The sequence below is a fragment of the Schistocerca cancellata genome, chromosome 8 (assembly GCF_023864275.1).
Source record: "Schistocerca cancellata isolate TAMUIC-IGC-003103 chromosome 8, iqSchCanc2.1, whole genome shotgun sequence".
Taxonomy (NCBI): Eukaryota; Metazoa; Arthropoda; class Insecta; order Orthoptera; family Acrididae; genus Schistocerca; species Schistocerca cancellata.
In genome coordinates, this window is record NC_064633.1 from 401440158 (window position 1) to 401467720 (window position 27563).

A 27563-nucleotide genomic window follows, 5' to 3' on the forward strand; every position below is an offset into this window, starting at 1 on the left:
GACCGGATGTCACGCCAATCCCCGAACAAAGCATCTGAGAAATTTCTGTCAAAATACGTGCTCTTTCTCTGTTTCTCCTTTTGTAACGTGTCACTGACAGGCCTGCATGCGCCTTCAGTCGCGGCCGGACCGGAAGAAAACAAAGCAGCGTTAGCTGGTAATTGACTGAGGAATACCACCGCACGCGAGACGCCTTCCTTCATGTCAAATTCCTGACTGACAACGAATTCTGCCATGGGCTCTAAGCTGCCATCTGTGCTGGAGAGAAAAGATCCTACGACAAGGAATTCAATTACAAAGCATACGATATACTGTTTATTTATAAATTTCAGTTTTTAGGGGCTGGATCTCACTTATATCTGGTGCGAAATCGTCACATCCAGCAACTACATGTCCAAATTACGCAATGACACCGTGCAGACTGAACTAGTTGCCTTATTGGAAGATTTCCCAGTGTACACTCACCTTGACATGCAGAGATAGACGGAACTAGTGCACAGTGCAAGCAGCAGAGGACGTTCCATCCACTACTCCCCACCCCCTCCCTCTCCAAACCTCCCAGAAAAAAATGGCAGGGAAAAGACTCACTCCATGCTGGAGAAGGAGGATCTCACGGAACGAAATTCAAATCAAAGTAATAATATATTAATTCATATTCTTTATTTAATCACTTTGTGGGAGATTGGGTACCCCACTTGGGTGACATCGAGACTGCACCCCCCACGAAAACACCCCATGACATAACAACTGTAATGACAAGAGAATAGAATGAAGTGCAGTATAGAAGCCACCGTTTGGGCTCTCCCGTGTATGTGGATATCATCAGGGAGCCGCCACGACAGTCAAATCAGCCCAATCTCCTAATTACAGATGATGTTGCTAAATACCAAAGACGACGGACCGGATATCGGCCTTCTATGATCTCGCGGCCCCCAAACAAAGCATCAAGTGGGAGCATTCTTTTGATCGGCAAACTCCAGACAGGCTTCCTGTCTCTGCCGCTCCCAAGAAGCCACTTCATGCTTGTCTGTGCGACCCAACGTCTCCAACGCGAAGACAGAAATTTAAATTGCTCCTCAGAATATTGTATTCTTATTGGCTAGTGCTGGAGACAAAGTGAAAGCTGACGCAATTTTGATGTCAAAAAAAGAGTGCAACAATCTACTTTCACTACTCTGTCAAATTAATTGTTTAACAATTTACAGGAATCAAATAGATCCCTTAGAATACTCACTTTGACTTCACGATGATCCTTCTTGAAAGTAAAACATGTTCTCAAGGTTTGCGTATCACACGTAATCATTATGACAATCAAGTAATGAAAATCCATTACAAATAGATCGTACCGCTAAACATATGCGGGGTCTTGTACGCGCCATCCTCCACCATAATGTTTCCGCTAAACATATCTGGTGAAAAAAAAAATCGTGACGATCACACAAACTCGCGAACGTCCGCCGACAGCAGGGTAGCCCCATCTGCACTGGCTGAGAGAGGGACCCACACCCTAATGCATGTGTGCACCCATTACGAATATCGGAAACAATAATATGATTAGTCGGGAATTTCACGTCGCGACTGGGTTTGTAAAAGTAACGTAGACTTCCTAAGTTGATTCTCTACGCTACAAAAAAGTGGCTCTAAGCACTATGGGACTTAACTTCTGAGGTCATCAGTCCCCTAGAACTTAGAACTACTTAAACCTAAGTAACCTAAGGACATCACACACATCCATGCCCGAGGCAGGATTCGAACCTGCGACCGTAGCGGTCGCGCGGTTCCAGACTGTAGCGCATAGAACCGCACGACCATCTACGCTACATTCGGCGGGAGAGAGGAAGACTCTACGGCATGATAGAGTGGAGACTACAACAGATACCACGGCAAGACAGAGTCCACTGCTATAGTAAAGCGCTAAACACAACACACTTGCACCACGATCCATCCTGTAGCAATGAGTTGTCGTGGCTAGAAGTTGCAGACAGCTGTATACACTCGCACACCCCGCACACTCCTGTCCTATGAGATCGACACGCGGCGCGCCTGCCCCCACGTACACCGCCAGCGCCGACGTAAAGAGGTCGTGGAAATTTCCGCCGCGGTCACAGTCGCAGTCATTGGCGCTCGTATATGCCAGAGTACACAACCCCCGACCATGGAGGCATCAGGGGATGATTGGAGTGGTAGGAAATCGGATGTTATATACACGTACAATGCAGATGTCCATCATTTTGAATCTTCTCTCATCGGCTTCCATCGTACTCACCCAGCACACTGGTTACTTCGCCAACCCTAGCTGTCATGTGCAAGATCAGACAGGTAGGCGCATTCTTTTTACATATCGAAGGTTGAGCTAATCCATTGCTTCCGGCTGCCGACTACTCCTGACCGCCCTTGCAGGCAGCCGTGGTGCACTGCCTTAACTAAGCAGCTGCAGCTTGGGCGTATCCAGTATTTCTAAACAATTCCACCCCGACAAAGATCACCAAGTTTTAAAACCTACTTTACACAATCAGAGGCAACGATGTTGTTGACCATTCACTTCGAATTTCTCACGCGGAATATAGATTCCTCCTGTTTATACGAGTTATTTACGAAGGTAGAAGAAATCGGACAATACACACGTTCTCGCGTAGCTAAAGTATCGTTACTTGTTGTGAAAATCCTGTGCAGGACAATGACATATGCTGCATTCTCTCCAAGTATTCTTTCATCGTGTAAATAAATATCTTTTCTTATCTGTCATGTCCTTCATCACAGGAGTAGAATGATAAAGTCTTTTTTGGTTCATGATGGAGCGCTTTGATCTACCACTGTCACAGAACACCTTTTCATTTTCGAATTATCTCTTAAGGTAACCAAATGTCTCGTCGCGTTCGAAGTCTCTTAAGGTAACAGCACAGAGAAGTGGTAAATATAGAAGGTGTCCACCACAAACCTCCCTGACTTCAAAGACCAAGGTAAAAAGAAACACAGTAGATATGACAATGAAAAATACGCCACATTATAGAGCTTGTCAAACAATTTATTTATTTATCATCAATACACCTCTATATGTGAAACATTTGTTGAACGAAGAATATCGAGTCTACATTCAATTTCTTGCCAAGTTCTTTGTAACATTTCCTCTGTTACTGTTGCAATCACATTAGTGATACCATGTCGCAATGTAGGAATATCGTCCACTTTGGTCACATACATGCTGTCTTTCACGAATCCGCACATGATGAAATCAATCGGCGTAATGTCGGGGGAATGTGGTAACCAGGCAATGTGTCCTCCGCGTCCGATACAATGATTAGGAAATTTCTTATCCAGGAAGTTGCGAACAGCTGGTGACCAATGTGACGGAGCTTCGTCTTCTTGAAAAATGATGGGTTGCACGTCCTGTATCTGATGGTACACAAAGTGCTCCAACATGTCCAGATACTCTGACCCATTCACTGTTAGTTCTGCATAGACGAACAGGTGCATTAGCCCGCACCAGATATTTAGTTTAGGGCTACGACGGACATGTTCAATGACAAATCCGAACATTATACCTATTAATCCTCCCTCATAGATGAAAAGTTGCCTCATCTGATAATAAACATTTTTCCAGGAAGCTGGCGTCAATATCAATTGAAAGTAGGCTGTTTAGGTTTTTATGTTGGTAACAGCACATAGCGCTCTCTATGAAAATCACTGACTGTGCTGTGTACAGTCTGTAGTTGGTTGGCATTGTTGGATTATTCGCTATTGTAGTGTTGGGCAGTTGGATGTGAACAGCGCGTAGCGTTGTGCAGTTGGAGGTGAGCCGCCAGCAGCGGTAGATGTGGGGAGACAGGTCAGAGATTTGAGTAGACGGTCTGGACGTGTATCCATGAGAAAAAGGAAATTTGTTTAATAATTAAGGTAAATACGTTGTTTGTTCTCTATCAAAATCTTTCATTTGCTAAATATGCCTATCATTAGTTAGTGCCTTCAGCAGTTAGAATCTTTTATTCAGCTGGTAGTATTGGCGCTCGCTGTATTGCAGTAGTTCGAGTAACGAAGATTTTTGTGAGGTAAGTGATTCATGAAAGGTATAGGTTATTATTAGTCAGGGCCATTCTTTTGTAGGGATTATTGAAAGTCAGACTGCGTTGCGCTAAAAAGTATTGTGTGTCAGTTTAGTGATGATCAGAATAAGTAAAGAGAAAGCTGTCAGAGTACGTTGGGTTTTGCTCAGCTGTTTGAAAATCAAATAACGCAAGAGTTTTTCCAGCACCATCATTCATAATTTTCAAAGGGGGCGTTTCACAATATGCTGTAGCATATCCGCAGCAAATTATTGTCGGCATGGTTTGTCGTTCGGCGTCAGATGTTGCAGAATTTACACTTTGTAAGCACAAATACAAGACGCTGGTGAATTACACGATGCAATGTTGATCGTGGTACATCAAGTTGCCTAGATGCTTGGCGAATTGACTTACATGGGCTTCCGAGAAACGTTTGTCTGATGTCCTCCACCGTCTCTTCTGAAACTCATTAATATGCACTGCCAGAATGTTTCAGAACACTTCCTGTTACCAGCGACTTCCTATACCATTCCTTAATTGTTTTCACATCATGTGGATCACATTCATACACACGACGATAAATTCTTTGCACAATTATCGGCGATTTTGTTTCTGCAAACCACTCTATTGCTTGCGCACACTGCGGTGGAGTCGCCATTTTCACTTGATGCGACCATGCTGCACTCTGGCGACGATACTTGGCATTTCTGACGTGGTAATATAAATTCTTTCAGATGCTCTACAATGTGGTGCATTTTTCACTCTCGTATATAATGGGGTTTTTCTCTCCTGGGTCCTTGAAATCAGGGAGTTTCGAATGGGACACCCTCTATTATGACTCACTATATAAATTCGGAAACACACCTATTTTTATTGCAGTGGTTGTCTCTCCCTATATAGGAGGACGATTTTATATATCTTTTAAATATATCACTACAACGAAAAAAAAACCACCAAGTGCAGAATCATATCCACAGTGCTCAAGCCATCGCCTACATTATGACTCACTATATAAATTCGGAAACACACCTATTTTTATTGCAGTGGTTGTCTCTCCCTATATAGGAGGACGATTTTATATATCTTTTAAATATATCACGACAACGAAAAAAAAACCACCAAGTGCAGAATCATATCCACAGTGCTCAAGCCATCGCCTACATCCGCCACTGATATGAAAATGATAGCCTAATTAATTAAATTGATCATGAGAGTCAGTTTGCATGGCTAGTAATTTTTCTTTTCCAGCAGCTGTGGTACACTCACTAGGTGGTTCAAATGAGAGTCCCAGGAGGAACACTATTGAGAACCAACATCTGACGCTGACCACAGAAGGATTCTACCGCTGGCAACATACATTACGCGTAAGGACAGCGCTGTTAAAAACACGATCACAACGATTATCTTAACGTCACCTTGCATAAAAAGCGGTCTTTGATGTACAGGCATACACGAGAGTCGCTGATAGCGTAACGCTTTCTGGTAGAAATGCTGTCAGCGATTTAGGATCAAGTCCGTCCATTTAACCACATACTTGCGTTGGATCCTATGGAGATGTCTTTTAATCATTACAGCCGCTAGTGAATCACATTCATGGCACTTTCATATGTCGAAACGAGTCGCCTTTTTCGAACCTATCTGCTACTGTAAAACTCCATCGTGGTTTTAAACAGTCCCTATGCATCTTATAACTGCTCCTCAGACTCTCCCCGCCACCCATGCAGCTCTGCATGTGTGATCGCTCCAGTTTAAGTCGGAACTGATAAGGAGTCGGAGAGCGCTATATCTACCACATTCTGCAACCTGCGTAGGAACAGAGTTAGCTGAGTTAATGCGACAGGATCCTCTTTTGACCATTCAATGGAAATGGGAACATTTCGTCGTATTTCTGCCAATGGTGTATGGTGTGTCGTGCAGCCCCAGTACGAAGCTTTCTCTTGCAACATGAGGTAATATAAAACACAGTACGAACAGTGGTGTTTCTTATCAGGAAAATTGTGATCTCCACAGCATACAGGAACTGGAAGAACTGCTACTGCATTGCGATGCATTTCCAAACTACATACAGGTACTGCGATCTGAAGGATATTTGCGTCCTTCAGGATGCATTTACATCTGTTATCCAAACATTCTATCGCCATTATCTTGTACCATCCAACAGAGCTCCACTAACTTCACCTAACATCGATCTCGATAAGATTTTCACCGTATCTCTCTCCCGATATATTGAAAACGAATACCATCTCTCGTGCCGGCATCGAGAATTAGTGGTGATCCGATTAAATATTTAGGTATTGATACTCTGGATCAGGAGCTGGTGATCAAAGTCGTTTACACAGACCAGTGTAAAGTTTGGTTTTCCGTACTCTAGGAGGATCGTATCCAGGGACTATTAGACACAAGAGAGGTGCCGGTTTTCCTACTTGATACATTGTTTTTTTCTGCTGTAATACGCTTTGTACACCGCCATACATTTTGTTTTTTCCACCACGTCTTCGAGGTTTGTGCCAGGTTCTAAACTGGCATTAATGCGTTTTGATCCATTGGCTCTCACAGAAAACTAGGTATCACACGGTGTAAATTATGTTGTTGCTGATACTCCCACAACACACACCCTGGATGAGTGAAATAAAAGACAGTCACAAGATAACGAAACTGGAAGAGTTTTGTGGTATTGTGGATAGTATCCAAACTGCTGTCCGAAGGTGACTGAGGGCCTATACATTTAAGATCATCTTTCACAGTGACGGGATAGCTGATGGCTCAGTGCTTCATTTTGATTTATCCCTCGTATTTCAGTCTTGTACATTACCGATGTTCCCCTCAACCGAGATTCTTTTACCAACTCAAGCAAGTGATGTCAATGAATCATTACGTGGTAATCAACAGCGCATCAGCGGATGTATGGGATGGAAAAGACACCGTCTATTACTGTAACAACATCCCAGCTGATAGTACGATCAATTTTAACAATTTTACCAGTTTTTCACAACGACGACCAGTGACACGGCAGCACGCTTCCCAATTTCTGTATCATCGGTGAACCGCCCTTCCTCTACATTGCGAGTGCCGTAGCGAATGTGGATAGACGAGTGTGCGGTATGTTCACTCATTCGTTAATTCTCGAACATTTACACCAAGGCATGGTAGACAGTCCCGAACTACGCACTTTATCATAGTGCGTAATTTACGATGACGATAGCCCATCTACGCCCCTTCTCGGTGTATAGGTGAAGATATGTAAATGTTGTGATGATATAATAGGCGGCTAGGGTCAAGAAACGCGTGGTTTTTATTCAGGATGGAGCTCCAGACGGATTGAGTTTATAGCATTTCATGTAAATCAACTGCACTATCAGTTCTAAAGTATTGTTCCATTCTATAGAGTCAGCAAGAAGAAGGTATTGGTAAGAGTGTACGTAAACACATGCACTCTTCAGGACACATGCTTCTGCACTTAAAACACGCTATGATGTTAGATAATCGCGGTTTCTGACCTATTTAGTTGTGTGGAATGCAACGCAGTTACCATCCGAAAGTAAGAAATATAGTTCAAGCACATGACATACATTCTCCTTGCAGGTTTCTCTATGACAATCTATGGTGACAAACTGTAAAATGGAAAAACTACTTCATTCAAACGTCAATTCTTTGCGATACATGCACAATATAGGTTTCCAGAGGTGTATAGCGAGCACTGTTCACATCTGATCACAGTTCAAATGTGTGTGAATTCCTAAGGGACCATCGATCCCTAGACTTATACATTAATTAAACTAACTTATGCTATGAACTACATACACACCCATGCCCGTGGGAGGACTCGAACCTGGGGCGGGAGGGGGATCACGGTTCAGAAATTATACTATGCTCGCATCAGTCCTATACTAAATTATCGTTAGTAACGGAGAATGCCTCTTACAAAGAAAGAGACAAACGCATAGCAGCGGTGTTAGGCATGTGAAGTTACCTCACAAATACCTGTCGCTAACTTAGAATAACCGTAGCTATGAAACGGAAGACTTGATTTTATACCCAGTATGCGGCAGGGGAATGGAGTCCGTCACATAAATCTTCGTCCGCCAAGAGGAATGTGTCGAAACTAGATGGACATGATTCATCACATACGATATGTAAGTCCTCTGATGACTAAGAGGTTTTCTGTTAACAGTCGCAAGTAGACAGTGCTCTAAGTCACACAAAGAACACGCAGTTGTATACGAGTCGAACGCAGGTTGTGTCACACAGCTGATGCATCCCGACAGAACAACGGAAAAGACGGTCAAATGAGCTGCAGCAACCTCTCTCTCTACAATGTGTCAGCAGTCTACCATTAAATCATACCTCTTCACAACTCCATTTCAACCGATCACTCCATACACTCTTGGTCAACCATTAACGCAGATGCAGGTAAGTTAAGAAGCAGGTGGTTCTATTTTTTTCCAGGAAAGCGTCAAATACAGCAGTCAAGTCGCATGTGTTACTTTTATCTTAGTAAGCATACAGCAGAATGTTGTCTCGACGAAAAAAATCACTGCTTCCCTGGTTCCTGGTGCCTCCATGTCAACGTTTTCCCGTACTGCTCTTGCTATCGCAAACTCGTTCCCATTTACAACAATTGTTCTGCACCAACCAGAAGACATTCAAGTACTCCCTCAATTTCAACGCATTTCCACAAATTTTTCCTCAATTTACACGTATTTTCCGTCACTTTTCGTAATTTTACCGACTGTAAGTCATTTTTACCCACGTTATCATAACATCAGTTCTCAGACTGTATTCTTCTGTATGTATCTAAGTTTGTCGCGGAAGCATAAAAACCACGCAGATGGTATTTGTTTTCTATATACCGGAAGAGACAAATGCGGTAAAAATATTTTCAAGTTCTCTGTCAGGTGAAGTTAGCGGAGCTTTTATGATTCTTAGTTTTTCCCTGTCGGATCATAGAATATTTTGGTTGGAGAAGGTGGGAGATATAGTGCTCTTCGACTTCTGTTCAGTTCCGACTTAAATTGGAACGATCACATACGCAAAGCCGCAGCGGTTGTAAGGTGACTATAATTTCGCACCTTACAAGCACTCATCCACATACTTTGCCGTGATTTAGAACCGGAATTAGGTATCATCAGATAGACTGTAAATCTTATACATGAATATTTAAAGAAGACTGACATTGTTACGTACACCTTGTAAATAGTTGTCAACGGTTATTGCACGAAAGGTGACGGAGTGTCTTTAATATCAAAACGGGTTAATGAATGATTTCCTACATTAGCATAGGTTGGAGCGCCAGTGGAAATGAAACGGCAGGCGTAATTCAGGCCCTGGGTGGAAAAGCCTGCACAGGTGTGTTGGTCCTGCTTGACACAGGAATTAGCCGAGACGGACGGTCGGGCCACCTGAGCACTGAAGCACAGTACAGCGGCGGCCAGCCGACGTTGCGGGGCCGGAAGGATAACCGGATAATACTTCGGAAACTCTGAGAAACTTGGGCACAGCAGAGAGGAACGAGGAAGCGTTACCTAGGAAATCACGCAGGTTGGGTTAGTTCCGAGGATTTCTACTCTGAGAAGCGTACCACTGTATGCATTCCTAATTAACAGGCGTTTTTTTTCGTATTTGTAAGCTCTGGACTACAAACTAACTTAATTATCACTAAGCTGAATGTATTTTTAGTATATTTATAATAGTTCGAAGTTATCAGCCACAAATTAAAGAAACTCAATTTTTGCAGAGTAGTTTTCTAAAGAAAGATTAAATTATCGGCTTTAATATTTTTTCTGCTATTACACTGTATAGTATAGTTACTTTTTATAGAGTATCAATGGTGAGCACTTTACACTTAAAAAAAACTATTCTGAAAACGGATTTTTTTATTTTTTTACATTTTGTGGCCTGCAATATCTTTGATGAGGCCCCAAAAAAAATTTGAAAATTTCACAGTTAATAGTGTAAGTAGGCTGTTTAAGTTTTCTTATTGGCAACATTACGTAGCGCTGTGTATGAAAATCACTGGCTGTGCTGTGTGCAGTCTGTGGCCAGTTTGCATTGTTGTCAGCCATTGTAGTGTTGGGCAGCTGGATGTGAACAGCGCGTAGCGTTGCGCAGTTGGAGGTGAGCCGCCAGCAGTGGTGGATGTGGGCAGAGAAATGGCGGAGTTTTGAAATTTGTAAAAATGGATGTCATGAGCTGCTGTATATATTATGACTTTTGATGACTATTAAGATCTATTAAATAATTATTTTATGATCCACATTCTTCGAAAACGGAGCTCTTGGAATGGAAAGAACAATAAGAAGGGACTGATAACAATAACTACATATATAATTTTCTTTTCAAGTACTTGGTAATTTTTTGTAGAATTAGTTTTTGTGGTGCACCACTTTAATTATGTAGACATTAAGATTTGAATATACATTTCCCTTGTCTACATTATTGTCTTTAGTGTAATGTTTTTTTTTTTTTTGCTTGAGCTATGTCATGTTTAGATATAAATTATTTCATTTGCTGCTGCTGTTTGCCAGGCATAGTGTTACTGAATTTGACTTTGTGTTACTCTTCTAAGCCAGTTTACTACTGATTTATTTTTCTTGTTTGCTGCAAATTGCCTTATATTAGTTGTAATATTGCAATTGCTTTGCTAATTTCTATAATGCTGCTTGCTTCGCAAATCTGCATTTTTTTCATTGCTGTTTGCGTTAATTGTTTTGTGCTGCTGCATTGCCAGGTCCCTTAGTTTAGCATCTGAGCTCAGTAGATTTAACTTAGCTTAAGAGGGGTAGACTATATAAGAAACTGACTATGGAGAATAGGTAAAGAATGCATTGCGAAGTTATATGAAAAAGATCTGGGCCAAAATGAGTATTGTACAATGAGAAATAATTATTTTGAAAGAAATATGAATAGGATATAGGAAGCAGGTATAGATAGGAGTTTTTGGGAATAATGATGAATGAAGGGAGATCTCCAAGAAGCAAAGAAAGTTTTGTTTGCAAAATACTGCAATAAAACAAAACCTGTCCTTTCCTTGTGTTATCCTGCTATGTGTTTGTGTGCTCGTGTATATTTGTGTTTTCCTGTCTTTATGTGTTTATCTGATGTTGTTATGTTGTAGAATTTTTTTTATACTATGTTATTTACTTTGTAAAGATGTTTAAACATTATTTTTTCTGTTTTGTTTTAATGCTCATGTGTGAAGTTGTTGTTTCCAAAGCTATTCTGATCTTTTATAGGACAACACTACTTCTTCAAGACTGCATGGAAATCCACTACTTCCATGTGCATTGTCTTTTACTGCTCAGACTTTGAGAAAAGAAACGGCAGTTTCACTGTGATGGATGATCAGGACTGTCTTTATGGACTGTGAGAAAATTTTAGCTTTTGACCAACATTGTATCAATAAGTGTGTGCATTTGATATATTTCTTACTGTAATTATGAAAATTATTTCAAATCTGTATTGGCCAGTGCCCAAAACAATTTGTAAAATTTTTTGTGGGGAGCGTGGGGGCTATGTAAGTAGGCTGTTTATGTTTTCTTATTGGCAACATTACGTAGCGCTGTGTATGAAAATCACTGGCTGTGCTGTGTGCAGTCTGTGGCCAGTTTGCATTGTTGTCAGCCATTGTAGTGTTGGGCAGCTGGATGTGAACAGCGCGTAGCATTGCGCAGTTGGAGGTGAGCCGCCAGCAGTGGTGGATGTGGGGAGAGAAATGGCGGAGTTTTGAAATCTATAAAAATGGATGGAATGAGCTGCTGTATATATTATGACTTTTGATGACTATTAAGGTAAATACATTGTTTGTTCTCTATTAAAATCTTTCATTTACTAACTATGTTTATCAGTAGTTAGTGCCTTCAGTAGTTTGAATCTTTTATTTAGCTGGCAGTAGTGGCGCTCGCTGTATTGCAGTAGTTCGAGTAACGAAGATTTTTGGTGAGGTAAGTGATGTGTGAAAGGTATAGGTTAACGTTAGTCAGGGCCATTCTTTTGTAGAGATTATTGAAAGTCAGACTGCGTTGCGCTAAAAAATATTGTGTGTCAGTTTAAGCACAGTCGTATATAATTTTTCTAAGGGGATGTTTCAATAGACCTTCACGATGACAAACTTCAGTATAAATTTCAACTTTGAGATTCAATTGGAAGTTATGAAAAAATGATTACAAACACGAGTCAAAAATACGTTTTTTAACATCTGTGATATCTGGTTGGTTAATCAAGTAAAGTATACCAATTGTAAATTGTAACACACTACATTACACCAGCTAATGATTAATTGTCAGAACAATGCTGTGGTAATTGTTTTGGCAGGCTAGCAATTGCAAATGAAAGCCTGTACAACTCTGATTGTTGTCTTCCTCCTTACACCAACAATTATCTACTCACTCTTATTTAGCTACAAGTTCTTGAAGTGTGTAGTTGATGGTTTCAAATGGCTCTGAGCACTATGCGACTTGACCTCTGCGTTCATCAGTCGCCTAGAACTTAGAACTAATTAAACCTAACTAACCTAAGGACATCACTCACATCCATGCCCAAGGCAGGATTCGAACCTGCGACCGTAGCGGTCGCTCGGCTCCAGACTGTAGCGCCTCGAACCGCACAGCCATTTCGGCCGGCTGTGTAGTTGAAAAATGGTGTCTAATTGCACTGTTGGTGTTATTATTAATGAAGCATGTCCTAAAAGTGTGTATGGAATGTACCCTAAAGACATTATTTTAATCTAAGATTACAATAAAGAAGAAAAAATGTTGTTTTACTTACGAGTCAACCCAGAGATCAAATCAACATGCAAGTACCATGAAGTGATATGCTTAAAAAAAATTGATCACCTTTTTGGTCAGTCTTCCATGGATCCTTTTGAGAAATATAAGAAACCAATAACAAAAGGTCTGCAAGAAATAACATTTGATCTATATTCTCTAAATAAAAGCCCTTGTGTCAGTCTCATAACAGGAAAATCATCGTGTCCAACATGTTATTCTAAGATATTTGTAATTCAAAAGAGAAAGGATAGTGAATCGTGAGACACAGAATTTTGTGACTTATCAGCAACCATTAAAAATGTAGATACAGCTTGTGAAATCCTGGGTATATCGCCTGCTAGTTAAATTAGAACTAAGTCATGATAAAAGATTAAGTTCCTTGAATACAAAAATTGAGAAAGTGGTAGCGACAGCCAAAAATAATTTAGAAGTTTCATTACAAAATACAGTTTGTACTAAAACATATGGAAGTTCTAAAACCTCACCAACCGAATATGATGATTTGATAGAAAAACTAAAAACTAAATGCAGTACTTCAAACAAAGAGGATAAAATTAAGATTACCAGTTTGCTGCCGAATTCTTGGAGTCGAGCAAAAGTTAGTGATGAATTGAATGTGTCAGAACGTCTTGTTGAGTTAAGAAGGCAATTAGTAAAAGAACAGGGAATTTTACCAGCATTGAAAAAGAAAAGTGCATCTAATTTGGTATATGAAAACACAATCAATAAAGTTATTTAATATTGTGGAGATGTCAATAACAGCCATTTGACGTCTTGCAAAAAATACTGTGTTTCTGTGAAAGAAAATATTCTAAGATTCAAAGACAAAAACGGTAAATATTATGTAATTTAAATAAACTATTCACTGAATTTAGAAAATAAACTCCTGACATTAAAACTGGAAGATCAGAGTTTTGCAAGTTGAGATCAAGATGGTGTATTGTTGCAGGGACATGTGGCACCCATAATCTTTGTGTTTGTTTGTATCATCAGAAAGATAGGCCAATCTTAGAGTTGACTATAAAGACCTTTTCGAAGTTATGGTATGAAATATTGACGGTTACAATTGTATGATCAAGGGAAAATATAAAGATTTTCCAGGCAAACAAGCCTTACTTCGAAGAATCCAAAGAAGACGATTTGATGCCTGACAATATAAAATACAAACAATGGGTGACACAAGACAGAACTGAGATGGTGACAGTCATAAAATCACGAGAAGAGTTTTTGAAAGTGTTGGTGGCTAACCTTGGAAATCTGAATATGCATCATAATCTCAAAGTAAATTTTTGGAAGACAAAAAGCAAACTTTGTCAGTTGATGAATGCTTAGTTCTTGCTGACTGTGGGGATAACTATTCCTTTGTTATTCAAGATGAAGTACAAGGGCACCACTGGCTAACAAACAAGCCACAGTTCATGCATTTGTATTTCACCATAAAGATGAAGATAAACTAATGAGCCACAGCTTTTGGGTCATAAGTGGCCACCTTGAACACAACACTACAGCAGTGCACATTTTGCAACTAAAATTGACAAACTACATTCAACAGCACCACCCTTCCATAAAAAAACTGATTTACTTTTGGGATGGGGCAGCAAGTCAATATAAAACAAAAAAAAACTTATTAACATCTCCTTCCATAAAGAAGATTTTGTGTTTGATGTACAATGGCACTTTTTCGCTTGATGCCATGGGAAGAGTGCTTGTGATGGTGTCAGGGATACATCAAAGAGAGCTCTCACAAAAGCAAGTCTGCAGCAGATCGATGACAATCATATCATAACACCTCAAGAAGTGCTTGAATTCTGTAAAAAACAAGTCAAAGGAATTACATGTGTTTTTGTACAATATGAGGAAATACAAGAAGTCTCTGACAGTGTCTTGAAGGAAAGGTACAACACTTGTCAGATGATTAAAGCCACTCTATTTTTTCATTGTATTGTACCCCATTCAGACAACTTACTGAAGGGTAAGATCACATCAACTTCGCCTGATAGTGAAATTCATCAGTATGGAGAACTTGTACAACTGGTTCTTCAAAATAAAGACATAGTGGCATCTGTTTAAGATGAACAGTGGTGGTTTGGCGAAGTTGACAATATTAACTGTCAAAACTAAGATGTACGTTTTGTATTTTATCACCCTCCAGGACCAAGGATACCTTTTTAAAAAATTGAGAAGGATCAAAATTGATGTCACTTTAAAATGTACTATGGAAGTGGTCCTCCATGGAATTTACAACTGTGACTAGGCAATTTTATAATCTAACCCCCAAACTGTGTGAACAAATTTCTCAAATGTTCAATGAGCGATGCACTAGAAACAAATAACAAGAGAACAATATAATCTCATTAGTAGGCTTATTTTCAAATAAAAGTAAATAATCATAGATATGATTAAATTATACACTGTAACTGAGATATTTTATTCCACAAGCCTAGATATTGCAAATGTTAAAAGAACGTATCTTTGACTCGTGTTTGTTATCTTTTTTTCCATAACTCCCAACTGAATCTCAAAGTTGAAATTTATATTGAAGTTTTATATCATAAAGGTCTATTAACTGCGAAATGTTCAGATTTTTATCAGGTCTGTCAACAAAGATGTAGCAGGCCACAAAATGGAAAAATAAAAAATCCATTTCCTTAAAATAGTGAATTTTGAAGAGTAAGCAGCTCACCATTGATAAATGTTTTTTTTAAATATTTTTGTGACTACTGAACAGGCGAATTCACCCAGCTGATATAAAATTTTTATGAGATGGTCAAGTAACGAATTATTTTTGCCTAGGACCACTTGGTATGGAATGACCCAACTCTGAAAATCTTGTATAGGAACGAGGAAGCGTTACCCCGGAAATCACGCAGGCTGGGTTATTTCCGAGGATTTTTACTCTGAGAAGCGTACCACTGTATGTATTCCTAATTAACATGGATAGATATTTCCTACCAAACTTTCCGCGCTGGACGACGAAAGACTAAAATATGGTTGGTCTCCGTTCAGAAGAATGGGTAGACTGAGAATATTCCGTGGTTTCGAGAATATGATTCGCTTTCTGCAATTACGAGGCAGGCGAGCCGAGCTTTGCTCGAAAGCCAGCAGTGGAGAGAAAGTGGTCTTCCGTTTTGAGCATCTGTGTTTGACGGTTCCTCAATATCAGCTTTTGTTCTAACAGAAAGGCTTGCTGTCTTTGCTCTAAGGATATTTTATTGTGAGAGCGGCTAGGCACTGTACTCCAGCGAACTTGTACGGTTCTGGACATCGCCTCCAGGTAAGGAGTCACATTGAGTAAGCAGCGTTCACTGATTGAGAGCACTTAGAAGTCAATACTCATGTAGAGACATTATCTGAATTCTGTCCTTGTTGCCGGGAGTTCGCGTTTCTGGTCTGTAGTACACTGAGAGGAGAATACAGTATTAGAGTATACTAGTCAGAGGACCGCCTCCTGCCATCCTAGTGTTTGAAAGAGTTTATTTTGTGGATGGAGTTCTTCCATCGTCGCAGCCGTGTACCAGAACCATCACTCTGATGCACCGGACGCAGTGCGTATGGTGATATTGCTAATTGCTTTGGCTTATTATGGCTATAAGGCTAAACGGCTGTCAACACGTAAGGTTTATTTCCACTATAGTTGTACACCACTGTAAATCACCTTTGAAAGCAGTGTCTTCTATTGTTTGGTTTGCAGATGATATCAGTCATCTCGCGTTATTATATTACAACACGTAGCCATAAACAGGCTCAGATTTGGGAAAATGATCAGTAATACCAGTTAGAAAATGTAAACATTTGTAATAAAAGGGTTTTTACATCTACAATAAATATATAAGGAGAAGCAACTTTTATCACTTAGTAGTTACTAGTTCCCTTTGTCATTCATTTATGTTTAGGTTGTAATTTATATGTTAAAGAGCAAGAACGAGAAAATAATATCTCAATTAAGAGATCCCCAGATCTGCTTCAGGAGGTAGTCAGACAAATCTAGATTTTCGCATTCAGTGTTTTCCGTTGCGCACATTCATTTTTGCATCCACCTGGAGTAGCATCTTGGATGGTGGCGGGGAGAGAATGACGAACAGTTACAAGATGCAGAGGATTTATCTGAAACAGCGCTATGTTTTTTCTGTAGCAGGAAAGTACGATAAAGGTGACTCGTTTCGCGATATGAGAGTGCTACGAATATTATTCTCTAGACGTCTGCATAGGACGTCTACATAGGATTGAGTGGTGGCATGAGCCCTCTCTCATATTTCTATCTTACGATTCTCCTCTCTAATTGCATGCGGTGGAAAGTTGCTATTCCTTCACACGCGGACTTCCCACGCAGCGTCTGTCGTCACCCGGGTGGTCCGGTGACAGGCAGGCTCTGCTGATTTGGAAAGGGTAAGCCGACGGGTGTGAAAGAGTCTAGTGAATGCTTTCCAGACGCCGACATTGTGAAGAGGCACGCCCGCAGGGGCCTGAAGTAGCGGCTGAGCTAGAGGTTCCGTTACTTCGCAGAAACTTAGCAAACACTTTCTGGCGGGCTACCAGCGAGGCGTGGGAATGACTTGTGTACCCAGGCCTTTGTGGCGGGCAAATTCCCGCGCTTTCTGCAAAATCGTAACTGTGATTGGCTTACTCAGGGCATAGCTCCGTGACGTAGCAAAATCGGCGCAGAAATGGGCGCCAAGAATCTCCATTGGTGGAATGGTAGTGTTCCGGCAATAGAGTGGAATTTTCCGCCGGTTTTCGAGTTGCTGATTGGAACGGTTGACCACGGCCACTGTCGTGGGGCCGGGAATGTTCTGTGTTCGGTTTGTACGGGTGCTCCTGTGGGGTAGTCGGCTCTCCCCTTTCAGTCAGGCTCTTGCTGCTCTGGACAGCCTGCCTTCTGTTGGCTGTCTAATATACTTTTATTTGATTGTAACTGTTTAACGAAGTTGCTGAAGTTTCGAATTCAACCTAACTTTCCGAGTACAGTTGGCAATTGAGCGTTCTGCGTACAAGCGGCCTATGTTGTCTGTCTTGGGCAGTTTTGGCTAAAGTTGACTGTATCGGAGTTACTGTGTGACTTCGCCTGTGAAAATCACTGTACCGTCAGTGATTGTGTGGCGAGCCTTCTTCGTCTCCCTCAGAGACGCATTTGTATTGCTAGGAAGTCTTTAGTCTGGAACAACCAGATCAGGACAATTTGTTTTGGGCTATACTCGCGACATTATCACCACCACGACGGGACGTCGAAGCAACCAGCCATCGCTTCCAGTACGCCAGATCGTGTCCTTGCAGCTGAGAAGAGAGCTTGGTAATGTACGTCCGCAGCACCGGCAAAGCAGGCATTTTTGCTAGGCGATAATCAGAGCTCAGCAGAGCGCGTCTGTTCGTCTTTTCTAACTTTGTTCTATCTTGGGTGTTCATTGTCTCAGTTCTCACTAATGTAGCAGCAATTAATGTTGGGTTAGCAGTGTGTCTCTCTTAAGATTTGAGTTGCTAGGAATTGGCTCCACATACCACTTCGTCATAAACGTCACAATCTAGTTTAGGGACAACTTCACCTTCACAGCGTTTATTTGAGTATCCAATTTGAGCCAATTTGATGTATTGTAAATGTTTCATGTGTTTTTGTTTATTATTTTGTGTTTAGTCTTAATAAATCATATTGTTATTTTGGACAGAACTTTCATTCTGTTAATCGGTAGAGCAACCCTATCATTTCTCACTACGTTAATGAAAACTTCCTTTATTTAACTTATTTATCAAATTAAATTATTGCAGGTGCCAAACTCTTTTTCTACTCCACTTGCAGGGTTTGTTACAGTCAGTTCGCGTATCTTTTTAATCCATGTGCAGCAGCAAAGGTCGGAGTTAGAATAGGGGGGGGGGGGGGCTTAGAGCATCATTTACATTTGTAGATTCTAGAAGAATTTAGTGTTATATACACTGCTAGCCCCGGCACCTCGCAGGATCCAACGCAAGTATGTGTTCCAATAGAGAGACTTGATTCTAAATTGCTAACAGCATTTATACCAGAAGGCGTTACACTGTCAGCATCCTAGGTGTGCTCGTCGATTCAAGACTGCTTTTTATGCAGGGTGATGGTAACACAGTCGTTGTCATCGTGTTTTTAATAGCGCGGTATAAATGGAAGGAATCTACATTCCGTGTGAGAAATTCATTGTCAAAAACGTCGTTGCCTCGGATTGGGTACACTAGTTTTTTGAACTGGTTGTTCTATGTCGGGGTTCAGTAGTTTAGAGCTACTACAATCGTCCAAGCAGCAGCTGCTTGTTTCGCAGTGCACCACGGCTGCCTGCAAGAGCGGTCGCGAGGAGTCGGTATCCAGAAGTAACGAATTAGTTCAGCCTTTGACGTGTGCAAAGACAGCGCCTACCTGTCTTAATTTGGCCACGACAGTGAGGGCTGGTGATCAGTCAGCTGGGTGAGTGCGACAGAAGAGGATGTGCGTGTGTTGCGTGAGAGAAAATTAAAAGTGATGGACGTTTGCGCTGGAAGAATTGGTAACATTGTTATTCCTAACACTCCAATCATTAACTGATGCCCTTCATGCCCGGGGGAGGTGCAGTTCGGCATACATGTGTGTCAACGACTGCGACTGCCGCCACAGAGGAACTTTTCACTGACCTCTTTACGTCAGCGCTGGTGGTATTCGATGTGGATTGGCACATTGGGAGGAGGAGGTAGAGATTAGTGTTTAACGTCCCGTCGACAACGACGTCATTAGAGACGGAGCACAAGCTCGGATTAGAGAAGGATGCGGAAGGAAATCGGCCGTGCCCTTTCAAAAGGAACCATCTTGGCATTTGCCTGAAGTGATCTAGGGAAATCACGGAAAACCTTAATCAGGATGGCCGGACGTGGGATTGAACCGTCGACCACCCGACTGCGAGTCCAGTGTGCTAACCACTGCTCTACCTAGCTCGGTACCTGCACATTGCGTATGGACGTCTGGGAGGTGAGTGTGTGAGATGGGTGTTTCAGCTGTCTCGTCTACCCATGACAGCTTATTGCTACAGGATGGATCCTGGTTTAAGTGTGTTGTGTTTAGTGCTTCTCAATACATCGCAGTGGATTCTGTCTTGCAGTGGTATTTGCTGTTGTCTGTATTTTATCACGCAAGAGAACCTTCCTCTCTCCCTCCGAGTCTAGCGTAGAGAATCAGTTTAGGAAGTGTATAGCACTTCTAAAAATCTAGTCTCGAATTTCAGTTCCAGACTGATCGATTTATCGTTTCAGATAGTTGTACTGCGTGCAAGCGTGCATTCGGATGTGTGTTTCTCTCCCGGTCGGTGGAGACGGAACTATACTGCAGTTTGTTGACGCTGCGCTTCTAGATCGAGAGTTCGTGTGATCGTCAGATTTTTTTTATTTATTTTTTGTCACGAGATAAGTTTAGAGGAAATATTGTGGTGTAGGAGGGCGCGACAAGACCCCGGAAATATTTAGCGTTGCGATCTATTCGTGACAGGAATTTCACTACTTGATTTGCACAATGTTTGCGTGTGATACTCATAGGTTGAAAATATTTTTTATTACAAAGGAGGATCATCGTAAGGTGGAAGTCAGTGTTTTAAGCGATCTAATTGACTCCTGTAAGTTGTTAATTAATTATTTTAGTAAGTTAGTGCAAATGTATTATTTCACTCAATTTTTTATGTAAAAATTGCGTCAGATTTCCTTTTGTCTCCAACGTTAACCAATAGGAATACAGTATTCTGATGAGGGACGAAAACCTCTATAATCGTGTTTGGTGACGCTGGCTCACACAGACTTATATAGAGTGGCTTCTTGGGAGCGACAGGGACTGGAAGCGAGTCTGAAATTTGCCGATTAACAGAATGTTCCCACTTGATGCTTTCTTTGGGGACCACGAGATCATAGAAGGTCAATATCCAGTCCGTGGTTGGTGGTATTGAGTTACGTGAGCAGTAATTGGGACACTGGGCTGGTTTGAGTTTCGTGGCGGCACCCTGACGATAGCCGTACACGCGGGAGAGCCAAAACGGTGGCTAGTATACCGCACTTCATTCCATTCCCTTGTGATTACAGTTATTATGTTATGTGGAGCTATCGTGGGGGGTGCTGTCACGATGTCTGCACAAGTGGGGTACCCCGTCTCCCACAAAATGATTAAATAAAGAATATGAACCAATATATTAGTAGTTTGATTTGAATTTCGTATCGTGAGTTCCTTCTTCTTTAGCACAGGGTGCGTCTTTTCCCTACCAATTTTTTCTGGGAGGGATGGGGAGGGAAAGAGCAAGAGGTACGTGGAGGTTGAACGCGGTGGCACTGTGCACTAGCTCAGTTGGTCCCTGCGCATCAAGCTGAGCGTACACAGGAAAATTTGCCAATAAGACGACACCTTCAATCTTCCACATTGTAATTAAGTAATTTCGACATGTAGTTGCTGGATGTGAGATAAATAAATAAAAGTAATAAAAGTAATACCTAGCACATTCAAACTGATTTACAAACAAACAGTATATCCTACGCTGTATAATTGAATTTCTTGTCGTGAGATGCTTTCTCTCCAGCACAGACAGCAGCTTAGAGCACATGGTAGAATCCATTCTCAATCAGGAATTAGCCCTAGAAGGAAGGCGTCTGGCATGCGTCGGTATTCCACATGGGTTTACCGGGTAAACGCCGCTTTGTTTGCGGTTCTGTGTCCCCGCGAGCGACAGCGCTTGTAGGTCTGGCAGTGTCACGTTACAGAAGGAGAAATAAAGAAATAGCACATATTTCAAAGGGAATTTCTCAAATGCTTTTGCTTGGGGATTAGCGTGACATCCAGTCTGTCAATTACAGGACTCGAGTGGTCGCTCCTCAACAGGCACGTTGCGCATCGCATCGCTTTGCCGAACCTCGGCGGAGAGGGGGTGGTGGAAGGAGAGAGAGAGAGAAAGCAGCGGCATTGCTTGCGGACCAGTGGACAGGAGACGGTGTGTGCTTAACGATGGAAAATTTTTTGACAGTGCAATTAGGTGTAATTGATGTTTCATGACGATAAGCGAACATTTTAATTACTTCTTTTCGATGTATTTTATTATACCTGCATGTTCCCAACCAGCATACAATGATGAGCAACAGAGATCCAACCCCTGCACACTGGATTTTTTATGAATAAAAAATATACCTCCTGCTTTGTAATTGAATTTTCTGTAATGGGATCCTTCCTCTCCATCACAGAGCCGCCAATTTCCAGGAAGGTTAAGGGGAAAACGGGAGTGGGGGTGGTTTTGGGTGGGTTAGCAGAGGGAACAGTTAATTAATTGATTAATTGAATTAAGTAGTCCATCTAATTCAAAGCGTGAGATGTAGCTATTCGTGTAACTCTGGCCTGAAAGTGTGCCTGTATCAGCGAAGAGGAGGGCTCAGGTTAGAGGTTTCCTGAGGGACTGAGAGGAGGAGACAGAGATATAGGTGTGGAAACAAAAGGTTAAGAACCAGTACATCAAAAAAAAAGTTATCTCCAGGGAGTCTTAACCTGTCAATCCGGAGAATAATATATTCACCTGAGTGCATACTTGGTTCTGAATACAGGTAAGCCGCACTACCAAATTCTCCTCGTGTCCTTGCCCTACAACTAAAATTGTTCCCTCAAAAGATCGTTTTCAATATCCATTCCTTTTTCTGCGTTTTTGTGGTTTACACTATTATTTCAGACCAACCATCAATCTCATTATCCGTTCTTAGACTCCCTTGATCCATCTCCAACTCATCTGTATCATCTAAATCGCCCTAAAACCCGTCGTTTAATCATCCTCTTAAGCATCAAATTTACTGTGCACTTCCTCCGAATTAACGATATCCGTAGCTGCAACATTCTGACAACCATACAACTTAATACTTCGTCTCTCTAAAATAAATCCTCACTTATTTGCGCCGAATCACTGCAGACTTTATCACAATTAACTCCATTAACATCCACCGATAATTCAGAAGATTCAGTTACTTAAAACCCCCATTACGTCCGTCGATACATTATAGAAATCACAACTAATAAACTCAACGTTCGCTGTTACTCTGTATAAATTTTGTCACTATTGCATCACTCATTAATAAATCTCACAGTACGCCTGAATTCCGCTAAGCTCGGATCTAATTATTTCTTATTTACAGTTTCTCCCCTATCAGAAGCCTCCGCCACCTTGTTCTTTAACACAACGTCTAACACACTTTCACATTCATTCTTCAGCTTCCCTTCAGAATTAATGTTTTCATAAAGAGCATCGGTACCCTTTCATCAACAGAAACAAATGTACAAATTCTTTCCTCCAAGACATCTAAATCAGTAGCTTCAACCTTTGCAAATTCAGCACCTAATACATAACCTATACCTCTGTTTAACAACAAATTACCCACATTCGCCGATACGTTATAAAATTTATCACCACCTGACGAGACTATTGCTGCGCCGCCTTCACAAATGCATGCTTCCGTCCGCAAAATTCATCTCCAGCTGATGAAACTATAGCTCCACCGACTTCACAGATATTTTTATCTACTTTCTCATGTAAAAATTCATATACGTTACTTTCACCTATGTTTATATAAATGTTGCTACTGCCTAGCGCCTATTGAAATACGTCACACATTCCACCTCCGCCCAATTCAGTCTATCTCCGCCTCTCTTCTGATCACAGAATATTTCAACTAACATACATTCATTCCATCATTCGTTTTCCATTCACAAAATATATTTTTCAGCCCCATATCCTCATTATCAAATTTCCCTACCCAATTTACAACATCTCTTTTGCCCTCTTTACGATTGCGCTGCTTAAAATTATTCCCTATGTTATTCTTACTTGCCATAACCTCCGTCTCTAATATTTGTGTCCGTCTCTAATATTTGTGGCTTCTTTGCCGAATTTTCCATATGCATAGCATTTTTTAAATGACATATTCTTTTCAACGCAAGTTTATTTCGACATCTGCGGACCTGAGATTTGAAGATCTCTCGTCTCTCGGTCTCTTATTTTGGTGTTTAATGAGGCTCCTACCCCTCAAACCTTCGTACCCAGTTTTGATTTTCACTCTGAAAGTTACCGTTCCCATTCCCCCTTTGAAAATTGTTATTACGTTGAAAACTATTTTTGTTATGATCATTATAATTATTGTGGATATTATTATTGTTCCTTTTCTGGTACCCATTTCCCTGTCTATTTCTTATATTATGAGGCTTCAATTTCAGTGCTTGTTAAAGCTTCTCAGTAATACCTAAAAACTCTTCAGTAGAATTTGTCGGCTGTGGATGAGATTGCGTTATAAGCATTCCGGTAAGCGTCTCTTGAGAGTCGTGATTTCAGCCAGCACTCATAGCGGATGATTTTTATGCATCAACTTTCCCAGCATCCCACCACTTCAGTGATTGACACTTGTTCTGTTCAAGAACTCATTCTGAAGTCGCATATGCCTTGTTTCACTCCAGAATTTATTCAAGAAACAAATCTCAAACACATCATAGGTAACAAGTGAAGCACTCAATAAAGTTACCCTTCAGTGTGCTCTGCCGTCGAGATGTCTTTAAATTAATTTAATTTTTGCTCTTCCGAAATTCCTCTCACAAAATCATCTCAGCACGCAGCAATAAAATCACCTGGGCGATATATCCTATCATCTTCAAATCACTTTGTTGTTCCTGAGTTACTGCTTGGAATGTCCATTACAGTAGCAACATGATTCACTGATAAAGTATTTAATTCTGCCGATGCATCTTTAATCTGACGTTCCCGCTGAGAAACTGCGTTATTAATCTCTGTTTGCAACTGATGTATGTTTTCCATCATCCCTCTTCCACACTTTACCACTCTACCGAACAAATTGTTAATAGCATTGGTGGTCAATTCCTGAAGTGCATTTTGCCTCAGCACACAGTTCTTAACATCGCCACCCAAATCCAGTGTATCCCTTCCAACATGTCCCCTAAATCTTTTTCCACTGAGTGGACTCTGGTGTGAACCAAGCCCACCTTCCCAGAATTTTGCCTACATCTGTCCTTGTATCTTCTAATTTTATCTTCCTTTTTATATTGGATTTAACTGTCTTCAACTCAGTTTTTACACATCCTGCTACACTTGTCTGTACCGAATCTGTCTCTGTTGTTTTTGATTCTAACTCTGTATCTAATATTCCCAATTTAGAGTTTAAGTTTGTCAAAATATCCCCAAGTACGCCATTGATTCACCAGCAATTACACCTGCTTTCTCTAATTTCAGACAATCTGTCCCAGTTATATTATCCCTATCATCATTACCACATTCACATTTTGGGCTAATTGGGCTACTAACGTTATGTGAACCACAAATGCTGGGTGGTTGCTGAATCTGTGGAAGTCTCATCAATGACAATGACGCTGCTTTTTCACACATAGTGACACTATCGGCGCATATACTTATCTTGTGGTCATGCTGGCTGCTTCATCCGTACTGTCGGTGATGAACTCGTAGTCTCCGCCAAAGGGCCGCGTTTCCGTGGCCATCACTGTGACTATAGCGCTTTCTACGTCTCTGCTGCTGATGGCCGCTACAGACCCAAACTCAGCATGCCACTTTGCCTCCCTTCTTTCTCTCTCTCGATGTTCTGCCGTTAGCCTCCCCAAACCTAACTTTTCCTATCGATCCACATGAACACAGCTACTGGAAAATCTTATTTTCAAGGCCCGCACAAAAATTGCCTACAATTCTATTGATTTGGGATCAGGTTTACAGAATATTGTAAAGTGTTATAATTTTAGTAGTAATTCTGAAGGGATTAAATTCATATCCTGAATGGGCTCACAAATGCGATGGTACCCAGTTCTTCATGCTGAGTGTAGTTCCTCTTCAAAACAGAAATCCATTCAAGCTAACCAGCTGTGCCCTTACTAGGAGTTACTTATACTTTAGGTACCTGGGATACGCACGACTCTGTTTAAAGAGATTACCTTGAAGTAATCATAGGTCGAGTTGTGCATATCTGCTTCTATGCCTTGGAGCGAACTTGCTGCAAATAATAGCCTGTAGCTGCGATCCTGCTGTGAAATTATGCATTGGCTAGAATAGGGAGTTAATAAAATACACAAAAAATTAAAATAAAAGTTAAATGATTAAATTAATAACAAGTGTGCTGGTCCAACATCTGTAATTGGTCTAGAAGGCAGAGAAATATGCTAAATAATGTGTATAGAAGAAAGAACATGCCAGACAAACGGGAAGTGGTTCTACGATATTGAGTTATAATACGGACAGTAAATATCCTTATTAAATGCAATGAAGTTTCGTTGATAGTATTAGGAGAATGACAGAAAAATGCCAAACTAAATAGTCGTTGAAGATACGAGAAAATTAAATCCATTACGTAATCGCAATGCACACAATACTCATCAGCTGAAAAAAGTTCAGAGTTCAACTTGATGATTCACGAATTAACATACATGATTCAGAGAATAGCAGCTCATATTCTCCCTGTTCTCAGTTCAGAGTACAGAGTCTAGTTCTGGAGCACACTAAGAGCTCTCGATATATAAAGTCCCTTCAGGTGTTAAAATAAGGTAGCGGCCATTAACACCTCAGAACCAATTACATAGACAACGGAATCGCGCCAGTTACTATAGAGACGCCTCTGACCTCTTGCAGAACTCGTGTGAAAGTGTCCAGAATCGCTTCCTAGAGCTCTTTCCTCGAAAAATCCCACACTCCACTTCACTCCTGCATTGGTCTGCTACTGTCTGCTTTTCCATTGGCTGAACGCCATCCACCAAGAATACATAGTTCTTGACATGGTTTGACTCATCTTGACCACTTCCTGAATTAAACGAATTTGTTACAGCAATATTTTCACAAAGTAATGTTATAAATTTCTGTCACACTCAGATAATTTACAATGATTATAAATAAGGATTTGTTTACAGATAAAAATGCTAGTATTCTTTTGCAAGTGCACTCACGTTAAATGTCAATGAATTGTTGTTAAATATTATGTAAACAATTATTTTTGCCTTCTTGACAGATACGTCATTTGTTCCGCTTCGAACTGTGATGTCAGTTAACATATGTGATTGACCTCTTTTAAATTAGCACAGTTTTTTAGTAGCACTTGGAATCAACATTTGAATCAAGTTACTGTCAAAATAATGAAATGTTCATTGAATAACTGCACATGTATGGCAATATGGGAGGTATTAATGCTGTCTTCATTAGCTGTGATAATGTGGAGAATATTATGTTCTTACAAATATTAGTGTAATAAATATAAGACATAATAAATCAAGAAATAAAGTAAATACACATATGTAGCTTTCAGCGATGATGTTATAGCGCAATGCTAGGATCTGATATCGTATGCTGGAGTCACGTGAAGCGTTTAAATGGTTAACTCAGAGGGTTACTTTGGTAATATTTGGCAGTGTAAGTTATTAACATTTGTTGTCTTAAAGAAACTGAAATTACTATTGCGTCACTGGCAGCACCTCATTTTTCCGACATCGCCGCTGTACTCGGATTTCCTTTAGTGCTTGATGTGAAATATGACACGCTCTTGAAGAGCCGTACGGAACCATATTTCAGTTTGTCTCAAAGCCTGGCATTCCTGGGTCCACTAGCACTCCGCCGAACATAAAACTCTCCTTATCTCGAAGCAGTTACGGGCAGCCAAGTATCTCGCCGACATACGTGTAACTGAGTGTCGGTTGAAGGTAGTTGACGGAGAGCTACATGACTTGTAGGGTGGGAGGCATAATGAGGTTTGCTCTAAACTGGAGTATAGAGTGTCT